General features: G+C 41.0%; 1 protein-coding gene across 5 annotated transcripts in view; it reads left to right on the plus strand.

Moving 5' to 3' along the window:
• Positions 1–373: 373 nt before the first annotated feature.
• Positions 374–18,323, plus strand: part of Tlk (Tousled-like kinase) — an 883,856-nt gene continuing 865,906 nt past the window's right edge. For 2 of the 5 annotated variants that reach the window (XM_067146736.2, XM_067146743.2), the window contains exon 1: positions 374–845. The gene's annotated coding sequence lies outside the window, so the exon portion shown is untranslated. Of the gene's footprint in view, positions 846–920; positions 957–1,690; positions 1,709–18,323 lie in introns of those variants that run through there. The other 3 variants (XM_067146741.2, XM_067146737.2, XM_067146740.2) reach the window with 3 other exon arrangements.

Genomic DNA, 18,323 nt, shown 5'->3' on the forward strand with positions numbered 1-18,323 from the left:
CGACGGGCGGAATCTGTTTAGCAGCATTGAAAGTAGGCGTGAAAGGCTACCCTCAAACTGAAAATCTCAACCCAGGAACGCTGAGTTCAATCCAGAATGGGCTAATGAACGTATTCCCTAACGCATTAAATATTCCAACCTTTTCCTGTGTGTAGCGAGTTTACCCCAAAATGCATGCAGTAGTTTATAATTTCTAGTCTCTTCACTCTGTATCATGTATATCCTGGCAATCTTATTGTTGATTTATCGAAATTAATGAACCACCTTTCCATAATTATTATGCTGATTTTTCTCCTCCATTCATAGCTACACAGTGGAGCAGTTACAGTGATCACTATCATATAGCTGACTGGAAACTTTTGACGACTGTAGTAGTTTTCGTTCCGTTAACTTATGGTGATCTATTAAAACTCGATATAGTAATAAATGCATTAATACATGTAAAATTCAGGTACGAACTTGACGTCATGTCAGCTGCAAAACAAACTGGAGTAGTTACGACCGTAACAGGCATGGCGAGCACGTATTTACTACTGTAAACGTACTGCACTGTAGAAGTATGACAGTTCCATTTGATAATAAATGTATGAATGCGGTTCATCAGAGAAATGGCCCGTATTTAGTTTTTGATAGAGTTTTGAAGTGAAAAAGTGACCATGCAAGTGAATGATCATAAATCTACAACTGGCGGGTGGCCGCCATCTTCTATATAAGTTTTTCTCCTTTCTCATGAAAATCAACTATTTTATTTCCAATATTATGTGCATGTAGACGTGAAAATTGTATGCTGATTGCAGCAGACCGGATATTTGTTTCCTGAAGAACAGGCTGGATCCTAGATTGAGGTATATTTTTATGATTTTGATGCATAATTTAATGTTACAATTTAGCAAGTACACTTCCCTCATTTCCAAAATGACAGACTGTGTGTTTCGATTCGTATTTAAACTATAAATGTAAGTACTTATTGTCTGTTTGAGTATTACATATTGATGCATATTAGTAGCTTATACTCTCTATGTTGTGTTCACTGAGGTATTTTTGTGGTTTTAGACGTAAATAACTTTAGAAATTGATCAAACTTAGAAATCTGCAATCGTTTTTAAGATCAGTTCATTTCGTCTCGTATTTTCCCATACCGAGCCAGTTTTAATTTATAGTGTTTTGTAGTTGAAACCTTATGGTTTTAATTTTATGGATAGTGTATAAAATATTCTCTGGATCTTTGAAAACAACTTATATTGGATTGAATATAATGCGAGGTACGGTGATACTGATAGGAGTGACATACTGTATTCCCATTCATATTTATGCTCTCGTGAAATATGCTACATCGATGTACATGTATATATATTTCGTACATAGTATACTCAAGTATTCTGTTCCTTAAAATCGGGCTTATAGATGCGAGAACGTAGATTATTGTGCAGTGTCCACCCTAACCTCAGTATAGATCCAAGTACTGTAGGCCACGGAGATCGTCTTGTAAATTAAGATAACTTGAGAGTGAAACTTCAGGGAACTGATTTTGTGAGCAAGGTCGAATGAGGAAATTTATTGTATTCATTCTGTTCCTAACTCGGACGATTACATATTCTTAAAGTTGATGTAGGCTCATTCATTTAAATACAACTCCATGTGAATATTTACTCTATTGATCATGAATTATTCAGACTTTCAGCCTTTAACCGTGAACAAAGCATCCCAGGTAAACTTTGCACAGTACTATATTAATTGTAAATAGTTCATGTGTCAGTTCTTTGAACTGTGCATCGTTAGGTCTAGGCTGGTAGTCTTTAAGTAACCTCTCGCCTACTGGCCTTTTTCTGTTTATTTTTTAAATTTGTAATTTTTTTTAGTATTACATTTGCCATACCTGGGATCTCGGTCACTTCAACAGACTGGCAATAATTTCTAATATTCTTATTATTATTATTATTAGTCTTCACACCTAAATTACTGATAGTTTAGTTTTAAAATGCAATTTGCAGGAATAGAGAAATTATCAATTAAACAACATTTTAAGATTTCATTTTGGAATGTTCATTTTTCTCAATTTGGGCTAAATTACCTGACAGTAATATTACATTTTTAACGTGTGTATGATATTAAAGATAACAGTGTGCGCTTTTCCTCTTGGAGATAACTTTTATCTTGTAGCAGAAAAGGACGGCTTTGAGCATTTATGTTGAATAGACTCCTCACAGAGAAGTGTAAAGAAAACAAAACATGGTACCTGTGGTTCTGTCCGGTAGCAATTTTTGATTGTTTCTATCTTGAAGGTCGTATGTAAATCCACCCTTCTGTGTTGATATGGAACCTGTGATATTAAAATGAATTGTCCCATAGACATTGTGTCATGCAGTCAGATTTTTCTTTGAAAGATTTATTATTAGCTCATGATAATTGCCTTAGCAGTCTACTTCCCTCTGAAGACATTGCTCTGAGAGATGAGTTCTTTGAATATAAGAATCTTGTTGGCCGGGCTGAGTGGCTCAGATGGTTGAGGCGCCGGCCTTCTGACCCCAACTTGGCAGGTTCGATCCTGGCTCAGTCCGGTGATATATGAGGGTTTTCAAATACATCAGCCTCGTGTCATAGATCTACTGACACGTAAAAGAACTCCTGCGGGATAAAATTCCAGCACCTTGGCGTCTCTGAAAACCATAATAGTAGTTAGTGCAACGTATAACAAATAACATTATTATTATTATTTAAAAATCTTTTATTGAATTATTTTCCATCAACTGTGCTAAATTTGTGTCTTTGTCCCGAGATGGTACAGGACATTCCAGGCACACCCCTAATGGAGGCGAATTGCTTGTACCTTTCTACCTTGTAGGTAGTTTGTAAATCCCCCTTTTTAAGTTGGTATGGAACCTCTGATATTAAAATGATTCCTTCCATAGACTTTGTGTCATGTAATCAGTTAATCGCATACGATAACCACACATGAGCCCTCCTGCCAATATTGAATTTCTGACAATAGCAGAAATCAAACCTGGGTCTTCAAGGATGACAGTTGAATTACACTATGGAGGTGAACTTCAGCTGTGCTCTCAGCATTACGTAGGTAGTAGGTACTATTCACAGATAAGTTCTGAATTACAGAATTGCAGTTTATGTGATTCCATTTCCTACCTAAGTAAAAAGAAGCATTCTAGCATTATTGTCATCATCTGTGGATCCGTCCAGCAGGTTGGGTAGGAATTTGTGAATGATATGCTGCCATCTATTTCTGTCTTTGTTGTCTTCCTCTCTCTTTAGGTCTACATGTTTCAGTGTCTCCCCCCTTTTTCCTTGTATCATTTTTAATTTGGTCAAACCATCATCTTCTGGGACATCAGGCTGGTCTTTTCCCAGGTATCGTCCTTTTTAAGCAATGCCTGCAAATCCGCGTCTCCTGTATTTGCATTTCATGGCCAAATGATTTCAGCCGTGGTGCTTTTGGTCTTAACTCCATTGTCGAGTTCACCTACATATGTAAGTTAATCATTCCTGATGCTGTCTCATGTCGTCTTCTGCATAGCTAAGCTTAGAAACTTCATTTAACATGCTTGTAATTAGCTTATGTGTCCTGTATTTAGTATACAATTCTCTAAGCTTGCGTCATGATGAAAACATTGTCTGTTTTGTTCTTAGAGGAACTACCTTGGCCAAGACTGAATTCTGCACTTGGTGCATGTTGGGTCCATTGGACACACTGTTGTATACTTTTCATTTAGCAGACCCACTCTAGCAAGGCAGTGTGATAATTTGATTGTGTGTTATGTTGTCCATTGCCAGATAGGGGTAACGACGTGGCTCTTCTGTCTGATTTTTTTTTAACCTTTGAACTGTCATCTTTTACTGAAAGATTTGTTTTCCATGTGTATTATCTATTCTGTTTATTTGTTATCATTATCTTCTTTTCCTGGCCGTATATTTTATGTGCTCAAAATGTGGGCACTCCCATCACTTAGGGTCGGCTTTTTTCTTGGGTGGCCTCAGTTTCTTCTTTGTGCAGCAATGTCAAGAGCTTTCTGTACAGGATGATCTTCATCACATGGTTTGATGTATCTTTCGTCTAGTTTCTCACCGATAGCTGTGATATCGAAGGAAGTTTGCACGTGCTCATTTTGCTCTTGGTCCATCAGATTAACGCTTGCAGACAATGCAGCAATCATATCTCCTTGGCATGCAATTGCTGTTTGTGCTGCTTCTGCCTTGCCCAGTATTCGGAGCTTTATTTGGGGGCATGTCTGATGACCATCTTAATCCAGCATTACTCGCTAGGTCTTTGCTAGTGAGTGCAGCGCTCACCTTTACATTTTTTTACCATTTTCTTTACGTCGCACTGACGCAGGTCTTATGGCGATGATGAGACAGGAAAGGGCTAGGAGTGGGAAGGAAGCGGCCGTGACCTTAGTTAAGGTACAGCCCCATCATATGCCTGGCACAGAAAACCACCTTCAGTGCTGCCGACTGTGGGGTTCGAACCTACTATTTCCCGGATGCAAGCTCACAGCTGCACGCCCCTAACCGCACGGCCAACTCGCCCAGTTTAAAGGCCATATAAACATGGAGGTAATTTTAATATGTCAGTTTGAGATAGTTATTTATTCAGGAACACATCCAAGCAGAGTGGCCGCACGTGTCAGTGTGCTATGGCTCTGAGCCAAGCTCTACATTTGGGAGATGCATGGGTTCGAATCCTACCTTCGGCTGTCCTGAGAATGGTTTCTGCGGTTTCCTGGTTACACTTCCAGGTAAATGCTGGGACAGTTCCTGTTCATAGGCCACAGTAGATTTCTACCACCTCCTTATCCAGTTTCATTCATCATTTTCATTAGCTCCTCAACTGAGGTTGGCAATATAAACATTCATCTCCGTTCATCCCCAACTCCGTATCAAGAAACGGGACAAAGAGGTAGGCAAACAGTGAACACGGATACTTAAATTTAAACTAATTTTAAATGGTAGGAGTGTGCTTAGTATGAACTAATTATTGCAAACATATAATCCAGCTTAATAGTAAACAAACAGTCAGTCATCACTTCTGTTTCATTCGGCAATTTTTCCTGGAACACTGTTTGCAAATTTTGTTTCTGGATTCAAACATTTGTAGTAGGAGCGATGAAGCTCCACCTGGTACCTAAAACAAATGGAATACAGCCTTCAATCAATAAAACTGCCTCTTCTTCCTCAGAACTTGCAGACACTCAGTTTGAGTTATGGTAATTTGTAACCCTGATCTGTTCATTGTTCAAGTCCACTTCCTCCAGTGTTTCACCCAACCCAACGTCGTTGGGGAAATCTTGTTTCACATCAAGCCGCATCAGGTCATGTATTTTTTGTCAGGCATTAGGATGAATCTGTCCCCATTAGACGTCGTAAAGGGGACAACATGGATTATAAGGACTTCCTTGATGTATCAGTAGGCTGTAAGACTTCCATTCTCATTGAAGACAAGCTTGTGTGAGCAGCCTGCCCACACCATGACAGAACACCCATCAATTGCGGCTGGCCTTTGAGGACTTCCGGACGGTGTCACCCTAGAGAACGAGAAGGTTCTTTTATTTTCTCATGATATTTGAAGTCAAACATTGGACTCTAACAATGCTAAGATAATTACATTTCATTGTAAAACTGTAAATTCTCAGCATGCAGGTTGAAAATAAGGCACGGACTCTCGATTTTTGGTCTGAGGATATAGTGTAGATGAGGGGGTCACGATGTAAGGGGGAAGCACACTGGATGACTGTTTTGGGGGAAGGAAGGGTGCGCGAAGAGGCAGAGTCCGTATCAGTGTAGCAGTAAAGATGTCCTCACCATGCATGCGCCAGCCAAATCTCCATGATCGCATATAATAAAATTAAATAATAATTTATTACCTTGTTTGCCCCATTATTTATATTTTAAGGAGAAAAATAAGAAATAATTATATTGAAATGTAACATTTGAGACCAGGAATTTTGATTCAGATTGGGCATCCCACATTTTGTGTGTGTTGGCAACAGCAAGTTAGATTGGTTTTATATGGAAGACTTGAATGAGTGTGGTGGTACTGGGCAGTAGCAAAGAAAGAGTTGTGGCTGCCTCTCCGGAATATAGCTCTCCTTGTCTCCTCCAGACTCTTGCTCTTCTATCTGGAGATCTGAGCGAGAAACAAGACTCGTCTTAAGAGTGCAGGCTGATTTGCTGCACAAAATGAAGACTTCCCATGTGGTGCTGTCTCACAAGCATTGGGCCCATGGCAGGTCTTCGAATTAGCAGAAAAAGCCTGCTGATAGTTATATTTTGTGTTCCTGAATATTAATGCTGATTGAATTGACCTGGAGTATTCGCTGGTTTATTCCTTTTGGCTAATACTGCTCGTAACAATTCTACAGTAATGTTGTTGACATTACCATATACAAGTGATTTTCCAGTCAACGACAGTCACACTTACAAGGGCAAGTCAATAACTATCTGCAATTTTGCTCTAATTGTCTTTAGGTTGGCCCTATGGCGTTGTGTGCTCGCTAGCCGCTAGATGGCACTGTTGTCTACGTCTGTGGTAGGTCAGTACAGCATGCCACTCTCTGTTTGCACCAAGGCTTTTCTAGTTTTCAACTTTTGTACAATAAGATACAAAAGTTGAAAACTAGAAAAGCGGCTGGAATTGATCAGATTTCTGGGGATATACTAAAGACAATGGGTTGGAATGTAGTACCATATCTGAAGTACTTATTTGATTATTGTTTGGTCGAAGGAGCTATACCAGATGAATGGAGAGTTGCTATAGTAGCCCCTGTGTATAAAGGAAAGGGTGATAGACATAAAGCTGAAAATTACAGGCCAGTAAGTTTGACATGCATTGTATGTAAGCTTTGGGAAGGCATTCTTTCTGATTATATTAGACATGTTTGTGAAATTAATAACTGGTTCGATAGAAGGCAATTCGGTTTTAGGAAAGGTTATTCCACTGAAGCTCAACTTGTAGGATTCCAGCAAGATATAGCAGATATCTTGGATTCTGGAGGTCAAATGGACTGTATCGCGATTGACATGTCTAAAGCATTTGATAGGGTGGATCATGGGAGACTACTGGCAAAAATGAGTGCAATTGGACTAGACAAAAGAGTGACTGAATGGGTTGCTATATTTCTAGAAAATAGGTCTCAGAGAGTTAGAGTAGGTGAAGCTTTGTCTGACCCTGTAATAGTTGAGAGGGGAGTTCCTCAGGGCAGTGTTATCGGACCTTTATGTTTTCTTATATATATAAATGATATGAGTAAAGGAGTGGAATCGGAGGTAAGGCTTTTTGCGGATGATGTTATTCTCTATAGAGTGATAAATAAGTTACAAGATTGTGAGCAACTGCAACGTGACCTCGAAAATGTTGTGAGATGGACAGCAGGCAATGGTATGTTGATAAACGGGGCTAAAAGTCAGGTTGTGAGTTTCACAAGTAGGAAAAGTCCTCTCAGTTTTAATTACTGCGTTGATGGGGTGAAAGTTCCTTTTGGGGATCATTGTAAGTATCTAGGTGTTAATATAAGGAAAGATCTTCACTGGGGTAATCACATAAATGGGATTGTAAATAAAGGGTACCGATCTCTACACATGGTTATGAGGGTGTTTAGGGGTTGTAGTAAGGATGTAAAGGAGAGTGCATATAAGTCTCTGGTAAGACCCCAACTAGAGTATGGTTCCAGTGTATGGGACCCTCACCAGGATTACCTGATTCAAGAACTGGAAAAAATCCAAAGAAAAGCAGCTCGATTTGTTCTGGGTGATTTCCGACAAAAGAGTAGCGTTACAAAAATGTTGCAATGTTTGGGTTGGGAAGAATTGAGAGAAAGAAGAAGAGCTGCTCGACTAAGTGGTATGTTCCGAGCTGTCAGCGGAGAGATGGCGTGGAATGACATTAGTAGACGAATAGGTTTGAATGGCGTTTATAAAAGTAGGAAAGATCACAATATGAAGATAAAGTTGGAATTCAAGAGGACAAACTGGGGCAAATATTCATTTATAGGAAGGGGAGTTAGGGATTGGAATAACTTACCAAGGGAGATGTTCAATAAATTTCCAATTTCTTTGAAATCATTTCGGAAAATGCTAGGAAAGCAACAGATAGGGAATCTGCCACCTGGGCGACTGCCCTAAATGCAGTTCAGTATTGATTGATTGATTGATTGATACTATTAGCGTTCCATAATCTGGTTTTTGTAGTCTGAGAGTGTACCGGGAGCAAAAATTCATAGAAGACTTTCAGCACAATATGGGGACAATGTTTTGCCAGAGCAGATGCTTCCATTCATGCTCTGATTAGAAGTACTGAACCCATGTTTCATCTCCAGTGATGATCCGTTTCAGAAACATTTCACCGTCGTTAGCATGATGGTGCAGTTGGTGCTGACAGATTCTCAGATGATTGCGCTTCTGCTCTTCATTGTTTTGGAACCCACCTCGAACAGACTTTGTGAAAGTTAAGCCTGTTATGCAGGATTTCATATGCAGAACCATGGCTAATGGGCATATTGTTTGTCATGTCATCAACTGTCACTCGTCTCTTATTCAGGATCGTATCACGCACTTGTTCAATATTGGCATCAGTTACGGCTGCAGATGGACGCCTGGATTTTTCCTCATCCTTCATGCTGTTGGGAACCCTTTGGAACTGTTCAATCCACTGGTAAACACTTCGCAAAGTGAATGCGAGGAGACGCTGGTGTATCATTTTTTCAAAGATGAAGGATAGTGTGGGGAGAATAGAAATTGGTCCATAGAATACTACTTGCAATTGTTAGGAGACTAGGAATGGAGAATACAGATCACATTCTGGTATTATCTATTTAAATAACCTGCCTGCCTAGTGACCATGATTATCAAGGCATCAAGCCCCTGTGATCTGATACCATGGTTAGAATGTTGGCCGGCAGGGTAGGAGAGATGGTGGGATACAATTTCTAATCACTAGATTGTGTGCAAACCTGTCCGCAGTGTTTATATGGAGCTAGGGTGTATGATGCATTGGATGGGGATGTCAAGCCTTGAGCAGTCTTCTTGATATTGTTCAACAGAGGTAGTCTTTTTGTTAATATCGGATTTCACCATCTCACTACTTCATCATCATCATCATCATCATCATTGCTGGGCTGAGTGGCTCAGACGGTTGAGTCTCTGGCCTTCTGACCCCAACTTGGCAGATTCGATCCTGGCTCAGTCTGGTGGTATTTGAAGGTGCTCAGATACGTCAGCCTCGTGTCGGTAGATTTACTGGTACATAAAAGAACTCCTGCAGGACTAAATTCTGGCACCTTGGCATATCTGAAAACCGAAAAAGTAGTTACCAGGACGTAAAGCTAATAACATTATCATCATCCCCCTCCCACCCCCTACATTGAGACACACAATTCGTCCATGGGAATCAAGTTGTTGGATGCTCCACGCACTAAAAGCTGTATGATAAATAAATAAAATTTATTTAAATAAGTAACTTCATGTGGACATGCTTTATACTATATTTATGTGCAACTTATGAAGTAGAACTTCCGGCATAAAAATCTTTCCCCGCCATATCAGTCGACTCGTCAGCTGTACCTGTCGAACTACTTTCAAAGTCGCTGGCTGTCTCACCCAAGATGCTTTTAAATTCTTTGAAGAAGAAAGTTTCCAAAGATGTAAAACCGACTGCTAAGGCTGGATTCACAACCTCGAAACTGTGATGTGAAGCGATAGTAATTTAGTGCACTGAGTACCTGTCTATTTTGTTTATGAATGTCAGCAACACACACTTCTATTAAATATCACCCAGATCCTTTTCACATTTTATTGCAAAACGACAGTGCCAGTGCATGACTGTGCCATGATGCAAGTTGTGGCAATACAAGAGTTAGTGCATACGACTCTGTTGACGTGCTGTCACTCTGGCCAGCAATAATATAGTCTTTCAATGTAATGAACTCTTTTATTTCACAGAGGAGATGTTCATCATTAATACTTTTGTTTTCATTTTCTTGCGGCACACCGGTTGCAAAAGCCTGTCAAGGGTAATGAATTTCATGTTGTTGGTCCGTATTGAACTGAGATTACATATAAATTATAAACATAAAAGTTTTCCACCTATTCACTACATAGTTATATTTACAATGCGTATCGGTACATTGTAAGTTTATAATTTATATGCAAAAGCCTGGGTTACCTCTGCCCTTGTCCGGGTCCATGGCTAAATGGTTAGCGTGCTGGCCTTTGGCCACAGGGGTCCCAGGTTCGATTTCCGGCAGGGTCAGGAATTTTAATCATAAATGTTTAATTTCGCTGGCGGTGTATGTGTTGTCTTCATCATCATTTTCATCCTCATCACGACGCTCGGGTTGCCTGTGGGCGTCAAATCAAAAAGACCTGCATCTGGCTAGTCAAACTTGTCCTTGGACACTCCCGGCACTAAAAGCCATACGCCATTTCATCTTACTTCCGCCCTTAAGTAGGTCAGTCTGCTGTATAACTGTATCAATTCTCAATAGGGAATGAGCTCGTAACCGGCTCTACTTAAGCGTTAAGTAAGAGATGTGATGTGGCTGGTACAATGGGATGGAAACAGCTGCAGAACAGCAATTGTGAAAGAAGGTGGATTGATTTACCTTAGCTGTAGAAGATGAAACAGAGGGAAACCAAAGACAGAGTGGTACTTGTGTCCTTTCCATATCCAGAGAAATGAAAACCTACAACCTGTATTCCAGTCATTGATCAGGTCAAGGATGGAATGAATGAGCAAATATAGGATATTAGTACAATGGGGTCGCCACTCCCAAAGTGATTTATTAATGACTGATAGATGCTATGAAATGAGAATGGAGAGTGTTGCTGGAATTAAAGATGACAGGGAAAACCGGAGTACCCTGAGAAAAACCTGTCCCGCCTCCGCTTTGTCCAGCACAAATCTCGCATGGAGCGACTGGGATTTGAACCATGGTATCCAGCGGTGAGAGGCTGACGCGCTGCCATCTGAGCCACGGAGGCTCTCATATCCAGAATCACTGGTAATTTTTGTCTTCAAGAATTCCAATGAATCGGTGAAGAAATTTGGATGTAAATTAAAGATTCACAAGACAAAATTGATAGTAAACAGCAAGCAGAAAATAACCATCACTGTTTTCAAACAAGCCAGGCTCGGCGGCTCAGACGGTTGAGGCATATGAAGTCAACTAGGACACCTTGTGGGTGGGGGATGCAGACAAAGAATACACCCACGCTATCCCCTCCTGTTGTAAGGGGCGACCGAGGGATGATGAGTTTAGAACCTAGAGGCTGTTTGAGATTAGTTCCATTACGTGAAGAACACCATCGGTCGACATTACTTGCGATTAGTTCCACCATGTGAGGAACACCATGGATGTACGTTACCTAGTAGTGGAATCCTTATGTGAGGAACACCTTGGGTCTCTGGTTAGTACCATCATGTGTATTCCACCGGGGCGAGAGGGCGGGCATTCGGCTGCGTTGGCTAATGTCCATGTGCCGTATGCTATGCTAGAATGTGTCGGTTTCCCTGTGTTCAGAATGGGTCTGCACTACCTATGAGTAGTACTGCTATGTGAGAAACACCACTGATTTATCTGGCACTCGTGATTAGTACCTCTATGTGAGGAACACCATGGGTCTGTATTACCTGAGATAGTTCCATTTCGAGAAGAACACCATTGGTTTATGTTACCTGTGGGCGTTGCTGTAATGTGTTATACACCGTGGGTCTACATTGTCTATGATGAGTACCACTATGCGAGCAACACCACGAGTACACATGGCGTGTAATTAGTTCCACTAAGTGAGGAACACCATGGATCTGTATTACCTGAGATAGTTCCATTACGAGAAGAACACCATTGGTTTTTGTTATCTGTGGGCGTTGCTGTAATGTGTTATACACCGTGGGTCTACATTGTCTATGATGAGTACCACTATGTGAGCAACACCACGAGTACACATGGCGTGTAATTAGTTCCACTAAGTGAGGAACACCATGGATCTGTATTACCTGAGATAGTTCCATTACGAGAAGAACACCATTGGTTTTTGTTATCTGTGGGTGTTGCTGTAATGTGTTTTACACCGTGGGTCTACATTGCCTGTGATGAGTACCACTATGTGAGCTACACCACGAGTACACATGGTGTGTAATTAGTTCCACTAAGTGAGGAACACCATGGGTCTTTATTACCTGAGATAGTTCCATTACGAGAAGAACACGATTGGTTTTTGTTATCTGTGGGCGTTGCTGTAATGTGTTTTACACCTAGGGTCTACATTGCCTATGATGAGTACCACTATGTGAGCAACACCACGAGTAACCGAGCTTGATAGCTGCAGTCGCTTAAGTGCGGCCAGTATCCAGTATTCGGGAGATAGTAGGTTCGAATCCCACTATCGGCAGCCCTGAAAATGGTTTTCCATGGTTTCCCATTTTCACACCAGGCAAATGCTGGGGCTGTACCTTAATTAAGGCCGTGGCTGCTTCCTTTCCACTCCTAGCCCTTTCCTGTCCCATCGTCGCTGTAAGACCTATCTGTGTCGGTGCGACGTAAAACAACTAGCAGACACCATGAGTATACATGGCCTGTAATTAGTTCCACTAAGTGAGGAACACCATGGGTCTGTGTTGTTTGTGAGTAGTACCTGTTGTGGTGCCCTTATTGAACTGCGCGCCACGCATCTAGGCCTGCAGTGAACACGCCTGAGTGTAATGCTGGGTAATGACGTCACGCCAACTTAGAGTATAAATTGGCATGCAGGATGAGCTGAAAAGCATTGCTGTACTCTGACCAGTCTGCACTACTCCAGCCACGTAGGGTATCCCCTATTGAAAATGTGGTCTGGACAGGTGGAACGACACCGATTGTAAGGTTTCACCTCTGCACACGCTATCAGCCATTCCCTTTCTCTCCTCACTGTAGTCTTCTTTGCCTCCAGCATACTCGTGACATATGCTATTATACCGAAGGACATAATTCCTTACTATTGATTTCATGTGCTTTAAGATAGGGGTTCCCTTAATATTTGTGTTCTGGCAACGAGAATATTATTGTGACTTAAAGCACACTCAGGAACTGACAGCAGTAAATAATGTACATAGTTAATTTTCATTGTCACAAGTGAGAACAACCTTTAGTTTCAGTGCAATTTAAAGTGAATGAATACTTGTAAAGTGGTGAATTAATAAAATTAGGTTGTGTCTGTACAAATGTTTGCTTTTTTACCCAACAGTGCCCTTATTTGCAAAACACCATAGGTTTGTGTTACCCGTGAGTGGTGCCATTGTGCGTGACATATCATAGGTCTACATTATCTGTGATTAATACCACCATGTGCCTACGTTACCTGTGCTTAGTACCATTGTAGGAGGAATGGCATGGTTCTGCTTTACAGCAGGGCCGGTGACCTGGATTTTGGACTCCTTTAGATAATAAGCACCATCGCAGTTATTAAGCCATTGTGAATGGGATCCACTGATTGTTTTTGTTTCACTATCATTTTTTCTTCATCATTTGTTTTAGATTCTAGTCAGTAGATAACTTTTGAAGTTTTGATTTTCATTTCATTGCACCTCGTACCATTAGCGACCGATGACCTAGCTGTTAGGCCCCTTTAAACAACAAACATCATCATCGAAGTCAGCTAGGAGAAGAGGTCCATCAATGAACCTTGTCTACTGTAACTCTTTGATCGCTATCATATTCCATTGAAAAACTGGTGTGTTATAGGACTGTTGTTTGGCGTTGAATCTATGTGAGAAGTTTGATTTATACTGACTCCCATATGCGAGTATTGGAAAGGAACAAACGAGTATGACATAAGAGCATTCTACAGTGAACCGCCTATATTACACCACCGTCAGTTATCACCCACAACAAGCAATGAATGGATATTCCTTCTGGAAATAATATGGTAACTACCTGCCCCCCCTCCTACTGCCATGCGCCATTGATGACACAGGTACAGGAGTGCCGCACAGTGTTATAAATGTGCTGGATATATCGCCAACCACTGGTTAAAAATTATTGGCAGGTACCCGTATACCTTTTCTTTGAATGGAAACATGGATCTTATCTGATCCTGTAGGAATGTAAGCAGGTTGAGTGTGCTACTGACTCTCATTACATGTAACTCAATATCTTGAGTGGCATGGTGCTAGCAATTTACTTGCTCTGGGTTTGAATCATCTTGCCACAGATGGGAATTTCCTTCAAGCTTACCATAATGGACTGTTTCTGAGAAAAGCTTTGGAAGCCTGGATAAAGCAATTTGAGGATACAGTAGCACATCTTGACCTGTTTCTAGGAAGGAATAAACAAACAGTTTTATGTGTGGGAGAAAATCGAGAGGAGTATGCTTATAATTAGAGCCCTGCACGGATATACCAAACAGTATTCGCATCCGCTCCTCATCCGCACCCGCATCCGCGAATGGTTATCCACATCCGCAAATTGTTATCCGTGGATATTATAAATATTTAACTACGGTATATTACACCAAAGGTGTTGAAACTGATAGATCTGTTAACATAATATAATAAGCCTGACACCTGGCACTAGAACCCCTACAATCACAGGTTAATGAGGGATTTCCTCTTGCGACAACTACCGGCGTATTGACCTCTGTTCCTTCCTTCCATTAATTGCAGGCCGGAGCCAGGTAGGCTCAGGTCAGATTTACGGAAGGGTTGTCTAATCATAAGCAAAAATAAGAGTATACATGAGTGAAAATCAATAAACATCATTATTTTGAAATTATCAGCAAAATTATCCGCAGTGCCACACAGTTTGTATCCGCCAAGACGCTAACTTTGCGGATATCTGCATCCATGCAGGGCTCTACTTTTAATGAACAGTATCCTTCTGTTAGTTGGCAGAACATTGCAAACTATTTTTCATTGTTGTTGTAGAAAACTATAAGCTGAGTAAGTTTTTGGACCATGTAACATCTGTCACGGTATTGTTCTAATGCAAAATATAGACATCTTAAAATTAAATGTTGATGAATACTATTCCAGATAATCACTACATAGATGCTTACGTCATTCAACTTGCTGTTTTCAAATAGTGACATTGATTTAACGCCACCCTCTTTATTACGCCAACAAATGCTCTGAACAAACGGTGGCATTATAATGAGAGATAGCGGTGTATGTGTTGACTGCTATGAAGCCTACTGAAAGCTTGCAATGTAACTTGATGGAATTTGAACAATAATATACATAATATAGTGTGGCACTCACAAGGCATGGCTGTAGGGTTGTAGATTAAGTACCAGAAAAGAGACTGGGCTCTGTATTGTCGCGAGATGGTAAAGAATTATGATGTAAGAGTGGAGTGAAAATTAGGTTTGTTGGTCAAGACTAAGAACGGAGGGTGGGAATTTAAATTCTAAAACTGAGCAAGTGGCTGAATGGTTTGGGTCATTTACCTATCGGCTTGCATTCGGGAGATAGTGGGTTCATACCCCACTGTTGGCAGCCCTGAAGATGGTTTTCCATGTTTTCCCACTTTTACGTCAGGCTGTGCCTTAATTGAGGCCACACCGAGCTCAATAGCTGCAGTCGCTTAAGTGCGGCCAGTATCCAGTATTCGGGAGATAGTACGTTCCTGCCCACTCCTAGACCTTTCCTGTCCCGTCGTCGCCATAAGACCTATCTGTGTCGGTGCGACTTAAAGCAAAAAAAAAAAAAATTGAGGCCACAGTCGCTTCCTTCCAACTCCCTTTTGTATTCCATCTGTCTGTGTTGGTGTGATATAAGGCAAATTATAAAAATTTAAAAATGATCTAAAGATAGTATACCAACACTGAATGAAACATCAAAATGAGGTCTACTGGGTAGATGAGGTGAGAAAACTACACTTTCTCATGTGTATAGACTCGTTAAGTTCTCTGCAGTTTATTGACGCCCATTTGTTGCAACATCCACTGGTGCAGCAGATTAATTCTAGCCATGTTAAGTGATGCTGGCACCAGAATCACTTTCGCGTGGCTTACAAGCCATGTTGGGATTGCAGAAAGTGAAATTGTGGATGATGCTTCAAAGAAAGCAGTACTTTTAACTCCTAGGCCTGTGTGAATGTATCTGCTAAGGATATTTGTTCTCAGCTACGTCAAACCGTCTTGGCGTTCTGGGAATCGGAGTGGCTAGCTATTCGAGCTCCCAACAAGCTGAGAGCAATTAAGAAGACTACTGTGTGTCGGTTCTCTTTCTGGCCTTCACGGAGAGAAGCCGTAGTTTTGTATAGGCTGAGGACAGGTCATGGAAGATCTACGAACTCTTATCTTCTAAAGAGGCAAGACCCCCCCCCCCCCCAAGTGTGTTCTTGTGGTGCTGATTTCGTGGCCACATCCTCACAGTGTGTGCCGATCTCTCTGGCCTAAGGCAGAGCCTCGGGCTTCAGGAAACACTCAAACGCATATTAGCCGTGATGCGACTACTGCTGATCTCGTTGTCTGCTTTATGTGTGGGAGTGGATTAATCAAGGGTATGTAAATTTCAAGTGTTCTGATACTTAGGGAACTCGCGTTCCCTTTTGATCCATTTGTGACCTTTTCGGCTCAATACAATATTTTTTTGGTTTTATGTTGTAATTCGTTTTGAAATTCTTTTGTTGAATAAATATATATATTTTTTCACTTAATTTGTTCAGAGAGGATGATTACCTTGTTGTACTTCCTCTTAAAACAAAAACCACCACCACCACTACTTGGCAATGTGGTTAGGATCACATAGTTGTGAGCTTGCATTTGGGAGATGGTGGGTTAGAACCCCACAGTCAGCAGACCTGAAGATGGTTTTCCATGGTTTCACACGTTAAACTACTAGCAAAAATGTACTTGATGTATTGTATTGAAAATGTGGACCCTCTTGTCAATTTATTCTTATAAAATGTATCAGTAACAATTACAATAAACAAATATTCTCTCCCTAATTAACGGGCATCTGTGCATGGAACAGAAGAGAATTTATTCATCTGTAAATCATCATCATCATGAATTCCTTCCAGCGAGCCAGGTAGGATGTTTAAGAGTGATGAGCCTCCATTTATTACAGTCCTGGTAGCTTCTTTTCTCTCTAGGGTATCCCATGTTTCTTCTCTAGGTCTTCTCCTATCTGATCTAACCACCTTTTTCTAGGGTGTCCAATTGGTCTTCGTCCTAGAACAAGCTTTTCAAAATACTTCCTTGGTGTTCAAGTCACCTGCATCCACTTAATGTGTCCTAGCCACTTCTGTACAGCTGATGTAAGGAACCTCATTTCAACAGCCTGCGGTTGACTTATTTCTCTCTTGTGTATGATGAAACTCTCCAGACTATACGTCATGATGGACAGGAGATATCTTAAACAGGGTCTGTTTAGCCCTCTGAGGAACTCCCTTGTTCCATACTATGTTCCATACTTGATGAAAGAAGTTGGATCCTTTTTGCACCCTGTTCAACACTTCGTTCTTGACACTTCCGTCATTTGATATTGTACTCCCCAGATATTTAAAGGTATTCAATCTTCTCTCCCTCGAGTGTGAGGGTGCAAGGTGTATTTGTTCTGCTAACTTTCATTACCACTGTTTTGCTCTTGCTCACACCGTTAACTTATATTCTTTAAACTTGCTCAAATACATCAACCCCATGTCTGTAGATTTACCGGCACGTAAAATAATTGCTGCAGGACAAACTTCCAGAAACCCTAAAAGTAGTTAATGGGACGTAAAACCAATATTATTATTATTTTTCAGTGTTGCTACTGGCGGCCTCTGTGGATCAGTGGTAGTGTGTCTGACTCCGAATCCCAAGATAGCGGGTTCAAACGCAGCAGAGGTAGTCGGGTTTTTGTAGGGCGGAAAAAGGTCTAATCGACACTCCATGTTGTACGATGTTGGCATGTAAAAGATCTCTGGTGACACATTTGGTGTTTACCCGACAAAATTAATTAAATCTCAGCCATAGACACCCAAGAGAGATCTGGTTGACTCTGTCTGCCACCTAGTGGGCCTAGAGTAAAAACGGAACGTCGAAATTGACGAGCAGACAGTCGGATGGCGTCAAATTAGAATATCTGCACACGGTAACTGAGGCCATACGATTATCATTATCAGTGTTGCCACTAGCCCGCTTAGTGGCCGTGATTGTTAAGGCATCATGTCTATATGGTCTGACACCGTGGTTAGCCAGTTCGAGTTCCGTTGGTCAAAAACATTTTCACCATCAGAATGTTGATATAGATGTTGAATCTCCTAGGGAACCTGAAATATTTGTCCCGAATGAGTAAATTTATAATACCAATATAGTTGGTCTAGGACAAATATTTCAGGTTCCCTAGGGGTTTC

Source organism: Anabrus simplex, chromosome 5, assembly GCF_040414725.1.
Source record: "Anabrus simplex isolate iqAnaSimp1 chromosome 5, ASM4041472v1, whole genome shotgun sequence".
Classification (NCBI taxonomy): domain Eukaryota; kingdom Metazoa; phylum Arthropoda; class Insecta; order Orthoptera; family Tettigoniidae; genus Anabrus; species Anabrus simplex.